Source organism: Cibotium barometz, chromosome 47, assembly GCF_041138505.1.
Source record: "Cibotium barometz isolate CiBa-2024 chromosome 47, ASM4113850v1, whole genome shotgun sequence".
NCBI classification, from domain to species: Eukaryota; Viridiplantae; Streptophyta; class Polypodiopsida; order Cyatheales; family Cibotiaceae; genus Cibotium; species Cibotium barometz.
In genome coordinates this window covers 43181366-43194907 of record NC_141092.1, presented here as the reverse complement: position 1 = coordinate 43194907, position 13542 = coordinate 43181366, and the positions used below count along the sequence as shown (strand labels likewise).

Genomic DNA, 13542 nt, shown 5'->3' with positions numbered 1-13542 from the left:
GCGGATATGGATGCAATGCATGAATGACATCTCCACACTCTCTCTCTTGTGTGCTCTCTCTTTTGTGCTTGTCTACTCTTGTGTGTGTGTGTGTGCATGCATGTTTGCAAGGAGCTCAAGGTTACCCTCCCCCCTGTCTTATCATGGTATCGAACCACCGGCACAACAACACAAAGCAACTATAGACGCGCTTGATAGACGTGCAAAATAGCGGGCGCGTCTATAGGCGTTGCTTGAATAGAGAAATTACGGACGCGTCTAATAGCGCGTCTAATAGCGCGTGTATTGACGCGTCTATTAGGGCGTCTACACTGAGAATCTAACACTGCATCTAACAGCGCGTCTATTTACGCGTGTATTAGGGCATCTATTAGTGCGTCTACACTGAGAATTAGACATGTATTTAGATTCAAAACAGAGAATACAAAAAGAGAGATTTTGGTGTAGGCTGGTAAATGTACATCACTGCTTTCCAAAAATTACCCATGATTACCAAAGCACATAATTTTAACAAAAACATCAATGCTTTTTTGCAAACCCACATATACAAAAATTAAGTGAGGTGAGGAGAATAAGACAATATGTAAAATAGTTTAGCCAATATCAATGATGGGCTACGGTTCAATCTCTCATCCTCAATGAGATCAACCCTTACCAAACTATCTACTTCAAAATCCAAACAAGTGTTTAGATCTACAAATACATTCAACCCACTACTACTTGTGCTACTCATGTGCTCATCGAAATCAGCATCACCAATGGTAGGCTCGTCCTCACAGGTAATGGCCTCAATATCTGTATCTCCTATCTCATGATCATCCTCCTCTCGTATCACGGTCATCATCACCTCCATGGCCATGATCATCCTCCATTAATACGCTCCATATTCATACATGTACTATACATCACTTTGGAACGTGGCATAATAGGTATGCCATACCACCATCTGTTATTATCCACCATTGGTTGATAGACAACCTAATTCAAATACAAATACAATCATGTTATTTTCCTTGCATCGAAGGTATCAAATATTTAAAAGTGAGTACTTTTATATGTGTGTACAGTACCTGTTCACATTGTTGCGGTAGTACTAGTGTGTCCTTCTTACTTTGCCAAAACTTTGTGGAGTCAATAGTTACAAAGCCACTTGCATGGCGTTTGATTAGGGCCTCTTTCCACCACGTCCTTAAACCACTTTACAAAGCCACTTGCATGGCGTTTGATTGTTGCATTAGGGCCTCTTTCCACCACATCCTAAACCACTTTACATCCAAAACATACACAAAGAAATGTCGAAAGTCAAGCTTAATAATATCTTGGATTATGCCATAATAATCATCCATGGCTCCATTGGCTCCCTCAAAGCTAGCAATGACGCCACAATCTTGTGTGTTTCTCTTATCATCAATCCGTTGTGTTCGAAAATGCTTGCCCTGACACCATATAGCATTGAACATAGTGAACTACACCAAGACAAAATCAATTAAATAAGCAATCTTAATTATTGAAAGCTCCTAACTTATGCATAACATTCTATATACCGACCTTGCTCATGCACCCCCTAGCATACTCCCATTCTTCCATTGTGATATGCATCCCCTCGTCTTTCTCTGCTTTCTTCATTTTGTCAAGTAGCCAATCCACATGAATATCCTTTGGAAGTGCTCTTAGGGCACACGAGATCCGTGGTGTGTACGAAAGAGGGCCCTTTCTTCTTGTCTTCTTGCCTTTGCATCCTCGTATCTTGTCACCCATCTTTTCATCACATCACTATTAAGCACGCAATAGAGGTTGATATTATTAAGCAACTCCGTGTCTATTACTTTGTTGTGTCCTTTCCCTTGAGGCACAATAGAGGTCATCCTTAGGTCTTCATCATCTCTCCATAGTCGTGGGAGAGAGCTATCCACATCAACAAGAAACTCAGAAATATATACAAGTGACTCTTGTGTATCAACCAACCCTCGGCCATGCTACCTTCGGGTCTTGCATTTTGTCTCACAAAACCCTTCAAGATATTCATGAAGTGCTCGAGGAAGAACAACCATCGTGCATATTTTGAAGGGTTTTGTCTCACAAAACCCTTCAAGGTCTTCATGAAGCGCTCGAGGAAGAACAACCATCGTGCATGTATAGTACCGCATATAGCAATCTCATCCACTAAATGCACTATGAGATGTAGTTGGCTTGTGAGAATAGAACGTGGAAATGTCTCCTCCACTAAACAAACCACCTCCACTAACATAACTCGAGCATTCTCAAGCGTGGTGGGATCTATTTCCTTTGAGCTCACATACCTAGAAATGAAAAAGTACACCATATTAGCAATATGAACACCTTGCATGGAGCATTGATACGCATCACATTTTGTATCATGTAAAGTACCTCACAAGCTCGCCCATCTTGTAAATACAATCTTTCACGTCCTTCGATGCACTACGAGAAATGCTAGTAGGTAGTATGAACTAAACACACGAGGAATGGTTGATTAGTTGCTTCTAATTCACTCACAAATTTGAAAGGAAAAAGATATTATGCACATAAAATACTTACTTGGAGCATCTTGTGCCAATCATGAGATTTCAAGCCATATAATTGCTCTACACCTCTTTTCTTGCTCTTTGTAAAGGCCCCCTTCAAACACCTCATGCATCCAGTGGGAGTACGAATTGTAGTAATAGCACGCTTCACCGCCGTGACCATCTCTAGCTTTGATAACCTCCACGGTGCACGAGGTAAAAAAACACACCCATTTGGTCTCTCTTGTGGCCAAGCTTCATGCATCCTCCCTGTGGTACGTAGATCCTCCCTTATGCCTACGGAATCTCGTGTCCCATTCAAATGTTCCCAAATGGTAAATGCCACATTCTTGAAGATATGCATGGGATCAAGCAGGTGATTGATCTTGAGGTGGGACCAATATGGTAAACGATAAAAGATGGAGTATCTAAACAAAAGCTCGTGTTTAGCGGGCAATCTTTATTTCCAGCCAATATAGCACACACAATAGTTACAAACCCTTACCGGCTCATACCAAGTGGTGGAGGAGTAGTGGAACCATCCCAAATTCTCATCCAATCTCCCGCTGTGAGTGATTGTGGAAGGACTTCATTCCAAGGGGCAACATATCTAGGATGATCAAGTGGGAGAAATTGATGGTGATTTTCATAGATGACCTTATTCAATGCGTCTGCCCGTGAGGCAACAAGCGAAGGACCACAAACAGGACATGCATGGTAACCCAATGTAGTGAGACCTGAACAATAGACGCAATTAAGAGTTGAAGGTGGGTTTAGGGTGCCACATCCTTTGCCTACTCATAATTAGAAGTGCAATGCTTACCTGAATACTCGCCATAGCCTAGGAAGTCATGCATCGTCCACATCAAGATTGCTTTGCAGTTGAAGTCTCGTGTGACGAGGGAGGCCTGCTCACATCATGCACCTCGATACCTCTCCAAAGTATCTCTAGCTCGTCAATCAAAGGTTCCAAATAAACATCAGGATTTTTGACTTTATGTTTCCCTCGAATTAGAAGAGATAACATAACATGTCCTTTCTTAATCGCCATAGAGGGTGGAAGATTATAATTCACCAATATCACTGGCCATACACTGTAAGAGGTGCTTTTGAGACCAAATGGATTCACACTGTCCATACCCAATCCAAGTCTCAAGCTCCTAGGTTCTTCCTTGAAGCTTGGCCATGTGTCTTCAATATGCTTCCACGCAAGAGTGTCTGCGGGAGTTCTCCACTTGCCATCGCTTGATCGATGGGAGGAATGCCATGACATGAGCTCTGCAATGGATTTGCACTTTAACATATGTTGGATGCGAGGGATTATGAAAAAATGTCGCAGAACCTTACGAGGCACGTCCAAAGTTTTGAGATTTGCTCTATATCTTGCCTCCACAAGTAGGACACTCTCTTGCATCCTTATGTAGTCTACAAAACAAAATGCAATCGTTGACGCATGCATGGATGTGCTTGTAATCTAATCCTCCAAGAGAGGTCACATGTTGCCTTGCCATATCTCTTGAGGTCGGTAATTTATTCTCCCTTAGAAGCATTTTACACAATAGCCTGCACGTAAAGACCATAAATGAGGAAAAGCATTCGAGTAATTGACCCACTAACATAATTCACCATGTTTGCAAAATAGACTTTAAAGCTTACTTGAGTAATGCATTCAAACTTGAATTGCTCCATCCATAGATGGTTTGCAAGTTTAGTAACTCAAGGGAGGCACGTAGAACAGAGAATGTGCACCCCTCAAACAGTGGAGTCGATGCTGCGGTAAAAAGATCGTCCTGCTCCATGCTATAATCAACCCTTCGGATTGATGGACATATAAATCCTGCACCATATCATCAAACACCTCCTCCTTCACGGCTTCATGAGGTAATGGCGGAGGGCTACTATCACCCCATCACTCCATGCATCCATAACGATCCCTCCTGAAGATCCCACCTCATATCGCTGACGCTTTGCCTCCTCACACGATGAGCATAGGGTAACATATGCGGGTGTGGCACTGCATCCTGTATCAAATTAAAATGGGATCATAACTCAAACATATGAACACCCATAGGTATCTTAATCAACCTTAACTCTTTAACACTTACCATGTTTACGGTCACATCCCATTCTCCATACTTTGAGATGTGATTGAGCGTAATCCTATGTGCACGATACATGTTTCCTCGACATCGATCACACATACATTTGATTTTTTTCTCCAACCACATTTCTCGATGGTGGATACGGAGTGATTCATCCTCACTGGAGCTACTTGTTGAAGATGAAGACATCCTATAAATAAACAACCCAAAAAAATTACCCTTGTATTAAATATTTAATCTGAAAACTCTGTGTCGCGTCTAAAACCGCGTCTGTTCTGTGTGGTACGCGTCTATAGGCGCGTCTAAACTGATGTAAACGCGTAATGAAACGCGGTTATAGACGTGATAGTAGACGCGACATTAGATGCTCCTATAGATGCGATTTTCATTTTCAAACCTACTTTTAGCGCGCTTGCTTTTCTTCACTACTTTTAACGAGCTTGCTTTGCTATTAACAGATCCACAGCCTAGCATCCACACTTATCTTCAAGCACCCACACTTATCTACAGGCTTACACAATCATCTCCAAGCACACAAGAGAAGAGGGTGAACAAGGAAGAGAAGAAAGAGAAGCAGCTTTGAAGAAGGACAAGAAGCTTCCATACCTCTATCCAAGGTAAGTCTCTTTAGGGTTGATCTTCTTTGAAAGTTTCTCTCGTTTGATTTGTCCTTTGATCTCTTTGAAACGAATGTTTTTGGTACAACAACTGTGTTTTTGTGTCGGGCGCATCCGGCGCATGTCCTTTTTGTCTTTTTTAAATAGTTTGTCTCTCAGAGCGCGTCTATAGACGCATCTGAGAGTGCGTCTAAAAGCGCGTCTATAGACGCGTCTACTCTGTGTTGGAAACAAGTAGCCGCGTCTGTAGACGCGCTGTTAAACGCAAATATAGATGCTGTGTTTTTTCTCTCTTTTTTTTCCCTCCTCTCTTTTTCTCTTTTTTTCTCCTCTCTTTTCCTCTCCGTTCTCCTCTCTTTGGGTGCATTTAAAAATTGTTTGAAATTGTTGTCGCAATTACACGTAATTAGTGTTTTTAAAATCATTCAAATTAATGCCTGGGCTTCACCGTAGCAGTTGCGACCTTGACTCACCTTTGACATGTATTTCAGTATCCTCAATCGCATCCGAGAGAAAAAAGAAGTCTTCCTGTGCTTTTAAAAAAAAAACTATAGACTGCATTAACACTAATCATGCACCAAATGCAGCGTCCCAATTCAATGCACGATCTTGCCATTAGATATACTGGTCATTTTTTGAGTAGCCGGGGGACTAGACTTTACGTCCTCCGCTGTGGTTAACTTCATGCCAGCGTCCTGGAGGGATTTCTGCACACACTAGGGCGGCGCACAGTTGAGAAGAAACAAATGGCGCTAGGGCGAGTACCATACTAGCACAGACTAGATCAAATCTACCGGCATGGTGATATGAGCAGAAGATCTCACCATGTACACGGCAATGGCAGCGGCTGCAGCAATTCCGAACACGGGGACCATCCAGAGTGCAGGGTCTGCAACGTGCAACTTATCGGCTCGCCAACTGCAAGAAATCAACAAAGAAAAATTAAATTCCGGAAACCATAGCAGTAGTGAAGTAATCCTAAGCAGGATTTGAGAGGAGTGGGAGCACTAACCCGGCCATGCTGAGGTTGATTATGTATGGACAGTGGGAGCGCAGATGTGCGACGGTCTAACTGAGAAAGCTTATCGCGGGAGAGGACGAGGCGCAAGTCCGCCCATGAAACTTAACGTAATACTTCAGCTTCGATACTCCATGCCACCACTAGCTTGTCGGCGTCGCTCTTGATATTTCCGTCTTACAGCGCACGTGTCTGCTAGCCCGCACAAGACAAAATCACGTGCTGCCGACACACGTAACTCTAATTTACACGTCAGAACTTCTAGCTCGAATACGTATCAGAGACGAGGATTGTTGCCTGATCACGTGTAACTTGTCGATTTGCTCTCTACCTCCCAGGCTTTAAATTTGGCACCTAAGTCTAGGTGCCATAGAAAATCTAGTGGCACTTTTGCCATCAACCATGGGTGTCAAAATGGGCCCAGGTAGAGTGGGCAGCCCGTCCCGTACTACCTGAAACATACCTCAACACACAGCGTATTAGAGAGCCTCAATCGTAGCTTAATTCTTTTTGCCCTATGTATATTATGTTGGCCTTTTCATATTAGTCCTGCTCCAGCTTGTGTATAATATTTGGCCTTTTCATATTTATTATGTATTGTGTACTATATTATATATATTATATAGGATATATACCCCTGGTCACTTAGACCCCTAAGGCTAGGTGCCATTGGGCACTTCCCTTGTTTTTTTAAAGTGCCACGTTGGCACTTTTACCAGAAAACGGAGGTACCATTTGGCACTTGAAATTGTGAAATGCTCCCGTATGGGTGCCAAATTTAAAGCCTGCTACCTCCCCTTCTTTTATTAAAGGCCTGTTTCCACGCCGGGGGTTGGTTGGCAACTGGTTTTCACTTCTCTGACATTAATGATAAAGAAGACAAGCCCTCTAGAATTTCGCCCACCTCACAACCAGTTGCAAATTTTAATGAGCGTGGAGATGGGCCTTAAGTTTCAACTTCCACCACCGCATAAAACCCAAAAGCCTGTTCACACCCTTCAAAGAAGTGCCAAACAATGAATTGGCATTTGGTGGATTGGTTGCCCCATTCGAAAACTAAAAAAGTTGCAACTAGTTGTCAAATGCAGGCAAATCAAGGGAGCATGTAAATTGGCTCTAAGTTGTGATCAATACAATTGTAAGATAGCCTACCATACTTTTAGAAGACCAAAATAAGTTCCTGAGGTTGTATCGCGTCTTCTATAAGGTGGTTGAGTCCGAGCATGTTGGTGCCAATTGAACCCACAGTAGTAGTGTACATGATAAAGTATACTATAACACAATGTAATATAATTAGACTCACGAAAAAACAAGATGTTTGTGTAGACTAGACAAAACCTCAAAAGAGAAGATTTATGTGTCCTTCTATTAAGCCACATTTTTAAGACCTTGGCAATTTATAAAGCGATTTTTCAAACTTCCAAAATTTATTTATCATGTCAAGTTGCAAAATGCCTTCATCTATAGCTTTATATTTGTTTTGTCATTGCTATTTATCTTGTAAATGAAATTTTGACAAAAATCAAAATATATTCCAACATCTGCCATGGTCAAAGAGAGAAAGTTGCAAATCAAATAAACAAGGAATAAATTTTACCCATAAATCTCTCTCTCTCTCTCTCTCTCTCTCTCTCTCTCTCTCTCTCTCTCTCTCTCTCTCTCTCTCTCTCTCTCTCTCTCAAAGAGCAAAGCAAAAGGGTGACCGAACTTCCTAAAGTTTGAGGACCACATAAAGAAGGCAAATGGTTAGCTTGGCTAGGATATTTTATCTTTGCAATTGTAGTATATTTTGGCTTTGACAACCTCAACTCGGGTGCTACATGTAAACTTTCCTTTCATTTTCTCCTGCATTATGCAATAGACAATTCTGCTTCTTACTAGTTATTTGTCATTACGTCGTGGCCAGCATCATGGAGCAGGTAGTTCAAGTGGTTCACTCCTATGATCCTTTTTGGAAGATGTAGAGGCACTTCCAGAGGTAAAAGATGTAGAGGCACTTGAAGATGTAAAAGATGAGCCTAGTGCCAATGAGAACCTATTTGATTTATTAAGGAGAGCTGGGCACAATGAGCGTCTTCTAGATGTTGAGCCTATATTTAATGTGCCCTTTAATTTAGAGCAAATAGTTAAGGACATGGCAAGCTCCATGCTAGAGAAAGAGTGGGAGGCATATAGTAAATTTGTTGTAGAGAAATTATAAATGAGGGATCATCATAATATGTTCACATGTCTAGCTTTGCCCTATCCTCATCTGAAAAGAAGAGCATGTTAGGCAGGTGGGATGCCTATTCAGAAGATAAGAGGATAAAGATATGTCTTGAACACTACCCTCTTCTCATCACAAGAAAAAGTGCAAAGTTCTTGATGAGTACTACTTTGGATTTGTGGCTTATCTTTTTCTTCATGCAGATAAAGAGGACTACACAAAGGATGAACTGGATGTTTAGAAGGGTCAAAAGGTTTCACAAGCTTCATTTTTCACAGAGATTGAATCTGATGATGAAGTTATGGACCTAGTTTTTGGTGATGAGGAGAAGCTTCTAAGCACAGGTTTTGATGTGGTAGATTTTAAGGCATCGACTGTTATTAATGAGGGATCATCTATGCATGGAGAACACTTGAAATCAAACTTCATCCTCCCTAGCCTGAAGGGTCAAAAGGTTGCACAAGCTTCATTTGTCATTGAATTTGATGATGAAGTTATGGACCTAGTTTCTGGTGATGAGGAGAAGCTTCTAAGCACAGGTTTTGATGTGGCAAATTTTAAGGCATCGACTGTTATTAATGAGGGATCATCTATGCATGGAGAACACTTGAAATCAAACTTCATCCTCCCTGGGCTGTCCTCCTTTCTTATTAATGGCAAGAATTTTATTCCTCTCTCCCACATACAAAAGCTTTATAATTTAAGGAAGGATTATTGCCTTGCCATTATAGCAGATGGTTGTGAAGCTGTCAGGGGTTTACTGGGGATGTGGAAAATGAACATAAAGAGGAGTTTCTGAAATTGGACACTGAAGTGATAGAGACCTTCATTAAAGCCCCTAAAGCCATTTCATTGTGCTTTGAAAAAGCCAAGGAAACTGAATCTTCCACAGAGCTAGAATTTTAAAATCTTCAAGAGGAGTTAGGAATTACTGAAATAGGAAAAGAGCCCTTACCCACCCTTGATCAAGGAAATGAACAAGAATCCATCAACCTTTGGGATGCATCAAAGTTGGAAGAGGATGAGAACCAGAAGGTAATTTATCTGTTCCTGAGTGAATTTATGTTTATGTGAAAGCTTATTATTTGTTTATTTCAGATTGAGCTTGATGATGCCAATAGTTTCCTTGGACGTGGAGGTGCTGCCCATGCAAGAGTTGGCCAAGACACTGCTCTTGCACACTACATTCCATCTATTGACAAAGAAATATTTATTGTCTACTACAGCAAATATTCTAGTGATGCTGAAATTCCACTTCTCACACTCAAGGCACTATCTAGATATATGGGCTATTCTTTTATCCCTTACAATACACATAAGGTCATGCTGATACAGAAGTGTGCTGCAATTCGTATCTGTGGATATGGTACAGGATTTTGGCCTTCCAGAACTGGATACTTCCTCTATTATGCTAACTATGCTCTAGGTGCTGGACTAGAAGATGTAAATGCACTGAAGGGTTATAAAGAAGTTTTTGCGATATAGAGGAAAAATGCCTAGTGAGAAGAGAAAGAGCAAGAATAGAAGAGACTCAAGAGCAGTTAATTATCTTGTCATTGTAAATATTTTATTATATCTTTTATGTAATGAAATGATACGAATAAGTTCTAATTACAAGTTTGTAGTAAGCAAAAATGTTCACAACACTTCAAAATGCTATAAATTTCGCATACAAAATTTTGTTACACTAAATCCAAATTCTTCCTTCTCGTCTTCTTGATGATCTCCATGCTGCATGACGTGTTGGTCCTGGTTTCTAGCTTTCCACTTCAGTGACCTCCTCATTTTGGCTTGATTTCTTGCCACCTTTGCTAAATCACTCCTACAAGCCTTTTCCATTGATAGTTTTTGCCTAAAAGTATATCTGTAGAACCAATTCAACATTTCTTTGAGGTAATTTGCGAGTCTTTCCTCCTCCATGTCAGGTGTTTTTGAAATATACTCCTCTAGCTCGATAGTGAGATTTTTCCATTCCTTGGGTGCTCCACATGTCAAGAGAACCATATTCATTCATGAAGTATGCACCATGTGCATACAAAATGTGTTGCAAAAGAACACATAACCAATTCAGAAGCTATACTTTATACCTTATAATCATTTCAAATTGATGAGTAGAAAGAAACTTGTTTACCATATAATGTGTAATGTTGGTATCACCCCATGTGTCGACCATGACTTTTGTAAAATTTTGAAGCTCTTCTTGAAATTTTTGGTGCTCCTCTACAGTCGTCCTGCTTTTTCTCATTAATTTAACCATCTTATTGAAGTTTGACCAAACTTTCTCACATAGAACTACAAGGCTTGGATTGGTGCAGTCGAATGTTGTGCATTTATACAAATCCTTCCACAAGTCCTAGGACTTTGAGTTCTTTACTTTTTCTGGCCTCTCTAGAAAATGTCTTGCCTTATATCCACTCATTGACACCTGTTGGGCCACTTCATGATTAATGCCAGAGGTCTTCTTGTTAACAGTCATCTGCACATTGCTGCCATGGCATCCAATTGAGTTCAGTGGTTCCTCTACTTTTTGAAGAGCTTCATGTTGTCTTTTCTTGCCTTGCATATAGTAAATGCATAATCAACGTGACATTTAAGTAGACGATTAAACACATGCATAAATGCATGAAAATTACAAAAGTGGACATTCTTGAGTTCGAATGGAATTACAAGATTCCATTCGGGGTTTCTCAAATGCCTGTTTGGCTCAGCTAGCATGTTAGCAGACAAGACACCACCAATCCAATTGCCAGCATTATCATCCATTGTGTCATTCTCATCATCTTGATTCTCTAGCTTCCTCTTCCTTCCTGCCTTCTTTTTCTTTTCTCTCACCACCATTCTCATGCACCATGGACAAGGATTTGGGATGTTAGCACCTTGTAGACACCCAAGAAGGCAATTTATTGTCTTTAAGTCACCTCCTAAATGCCAGTCTATTGTATAAGTTCCCTTACCCTCCACTTCTAATTTTTTTACCTTGAATCTATGCTTTAATGACATTGGTAATCCATGGTATCCTATCAAACATCCAAGTCAGCACTTCATGTGTCTCCTTTGGTACTTCAAACGCCCCAAGCCACGATATCTCTCTTAGATTGGACACTAAAAGAGGAAAAACTTAACTTGAAAACCCTCTCCCTATTGCTCATCTGATTGTATGGGTTTTCATTAGAACCTTCCAAAGGTAACTCAGTCTCCTTAGTCATGTTGATCTCACTCTATGCCATTGCCTCATTCATAAGTGTGATATTCATTCTAACCTCTTACCTTTTACAATCTGACACTCATCCACTTTCAACACAAAACTTACCAGCTTGTCACGTTGCATGACAAACAAAAGTAGATAAGTTTTAGTACTTGAAAGATTTTTTTTAGCTCGCAATGCAAATAATGTAAAAAATTACTTACATTGTTTATGCAGTCCATAGAATAAGATCATAATTCTCTGAAGACGTTGTAGATCAACAAATATGTTGTTGAACTCATTGTAGGGATACATAATCTTACCATTTGTGATTTGTTTTTTCCCCCAAGCTCCAATGGTTAATGTATCATTGATGCAATAGTACTCTCCAATTTTGCGTTGCACATCATCATTACATGTCCTCTTTGCTAATCTTATCTTTCTGGGACAGGAAAAATATTCCTTATGATGCCTTGTTTGTGGAGTGTATCTTTTAGCAATTGATGGAGGGCTTGATATCATTTTGTGCTAATGCCCACCTCATCGCATGCATTCTGAACCTCCTCAATGCCTAGAAGATTGGTAATGTCATCCATTATCTCATTTGCGAGTACCTATCATATCTTCTTGTGGCGGGGGTCTCGAATAATGGAAAGAATGTCACGCCTCCTCACACAACTACGTAATATTTCTCCAAAATCTTGAGGACCATTAACACCACATGTTTCTTTCAAAAAGTTCCTATCACAAACCAATAAAGATTACCAAAAAAAGCTTAATCTATTTCTTATAACAACCACAACAACCAAAATTTTTCTTAATCAAAAAATAAAAAAACAAACCTTACTGTATGGATTCTTTGCTTTTGCGAGCACCACCACCAACTACGAGTTTTTGAATGTTGTAACGTGGGAGAAAGAGAGCGAAAGAGGACAATCAATAATCCTAATGATCCTTCTTTGCATTGTCTCCACCCTTCACTGATCTCCCTTCATTTATTCATTTTGTTAGAGAGGGAGAGAATGGAATGCTTGGATATTGTATAAGGTTAAGCATGAGTGATGCATGGAGAGTCCAATTCCTCCACTCACAAACACAAAGCTTACAAAGCACTTTGAGTAGTGCCCAACATGCACGAAATAATATTGTAGCGGCTAGAGAAAAGAGATAAAGAGAAAGAGGCTCACGTTATAAAGCTACAAGATACTCGTAGCCTAGCCACCCACCCCCTAGCACAGGTCAGGGTTAAGAAGAATCCTCTTCTACAGTTTCAAAATCAACTTACCCTGTGTATTCTAATGTCACTAGCAAGCTACTTAACCCATATCCTAGCACACCACTTACTAACACATCTCAAGCTAACTGCATTTTCTCAACCTTCAATCCCCCAGAGATAGATTTTCCCACTAACCCTCTCGCCCCCCTTGAGGAGATACTGGCACCTCACCCATCTCCACCCCACAGTACTCTCAAGAGGTACGAAATCCTATCCCGCAAGATAATATTGAGGCATTTATTGATGATGACACCATTTTGGAATCTTTATCAGATGCAAAGTAGGAGGGTTTCATTCGTGCTGGCAACCCTCTTTTGAAGACAAAGTTAATTATGTTCAAAGTCCTCATGCATATAATTCCATTTGAGCCAATAGGACGAATCATGCCAGAAGCTTACTCGGAAATCACTCCAATAAAATAGCACAATGTGCCATACCCTCTCCGAGATCCACGCCCTGAATTAGAAGAACTACTTCCATTGGCTGGAGAGGGTACATTATGGGTGAATGTGGCAAGTCACACAAAGTTGGCAAACCCCCAATTAGCTGATCTGCTGATAAGGATCGTTACATTCATGATCAGATACTTCTTCCAAAGGTGGACAAAAGCACACCTT

General features: G+C 40.6%; 1 long non-coding RNA gene across 1 annotated transcript; it reads right to left on the bottom strand.

Annotated features, from left to right (window-relative positions):
- Positions 1-5685: 5685 nt before the first annotated feature.
- LOC147611716 (uncharacterized) lies at positions 5686-6386 on the bottom strand. Its single transcript, XR_015263821.1, has 3 exons — positions 6254-6386; positions 6066-6159; positions 5686-5948 (listed from the first exon to the last, which is right to left on the bottom strand). It is a non-coding gene; the product is annotated as an uncharacterized LOC147611716 (long non-coding RNA).
- Between the last annotated feature and the right edge of the window lie 7156 nt (positions 6387-13542).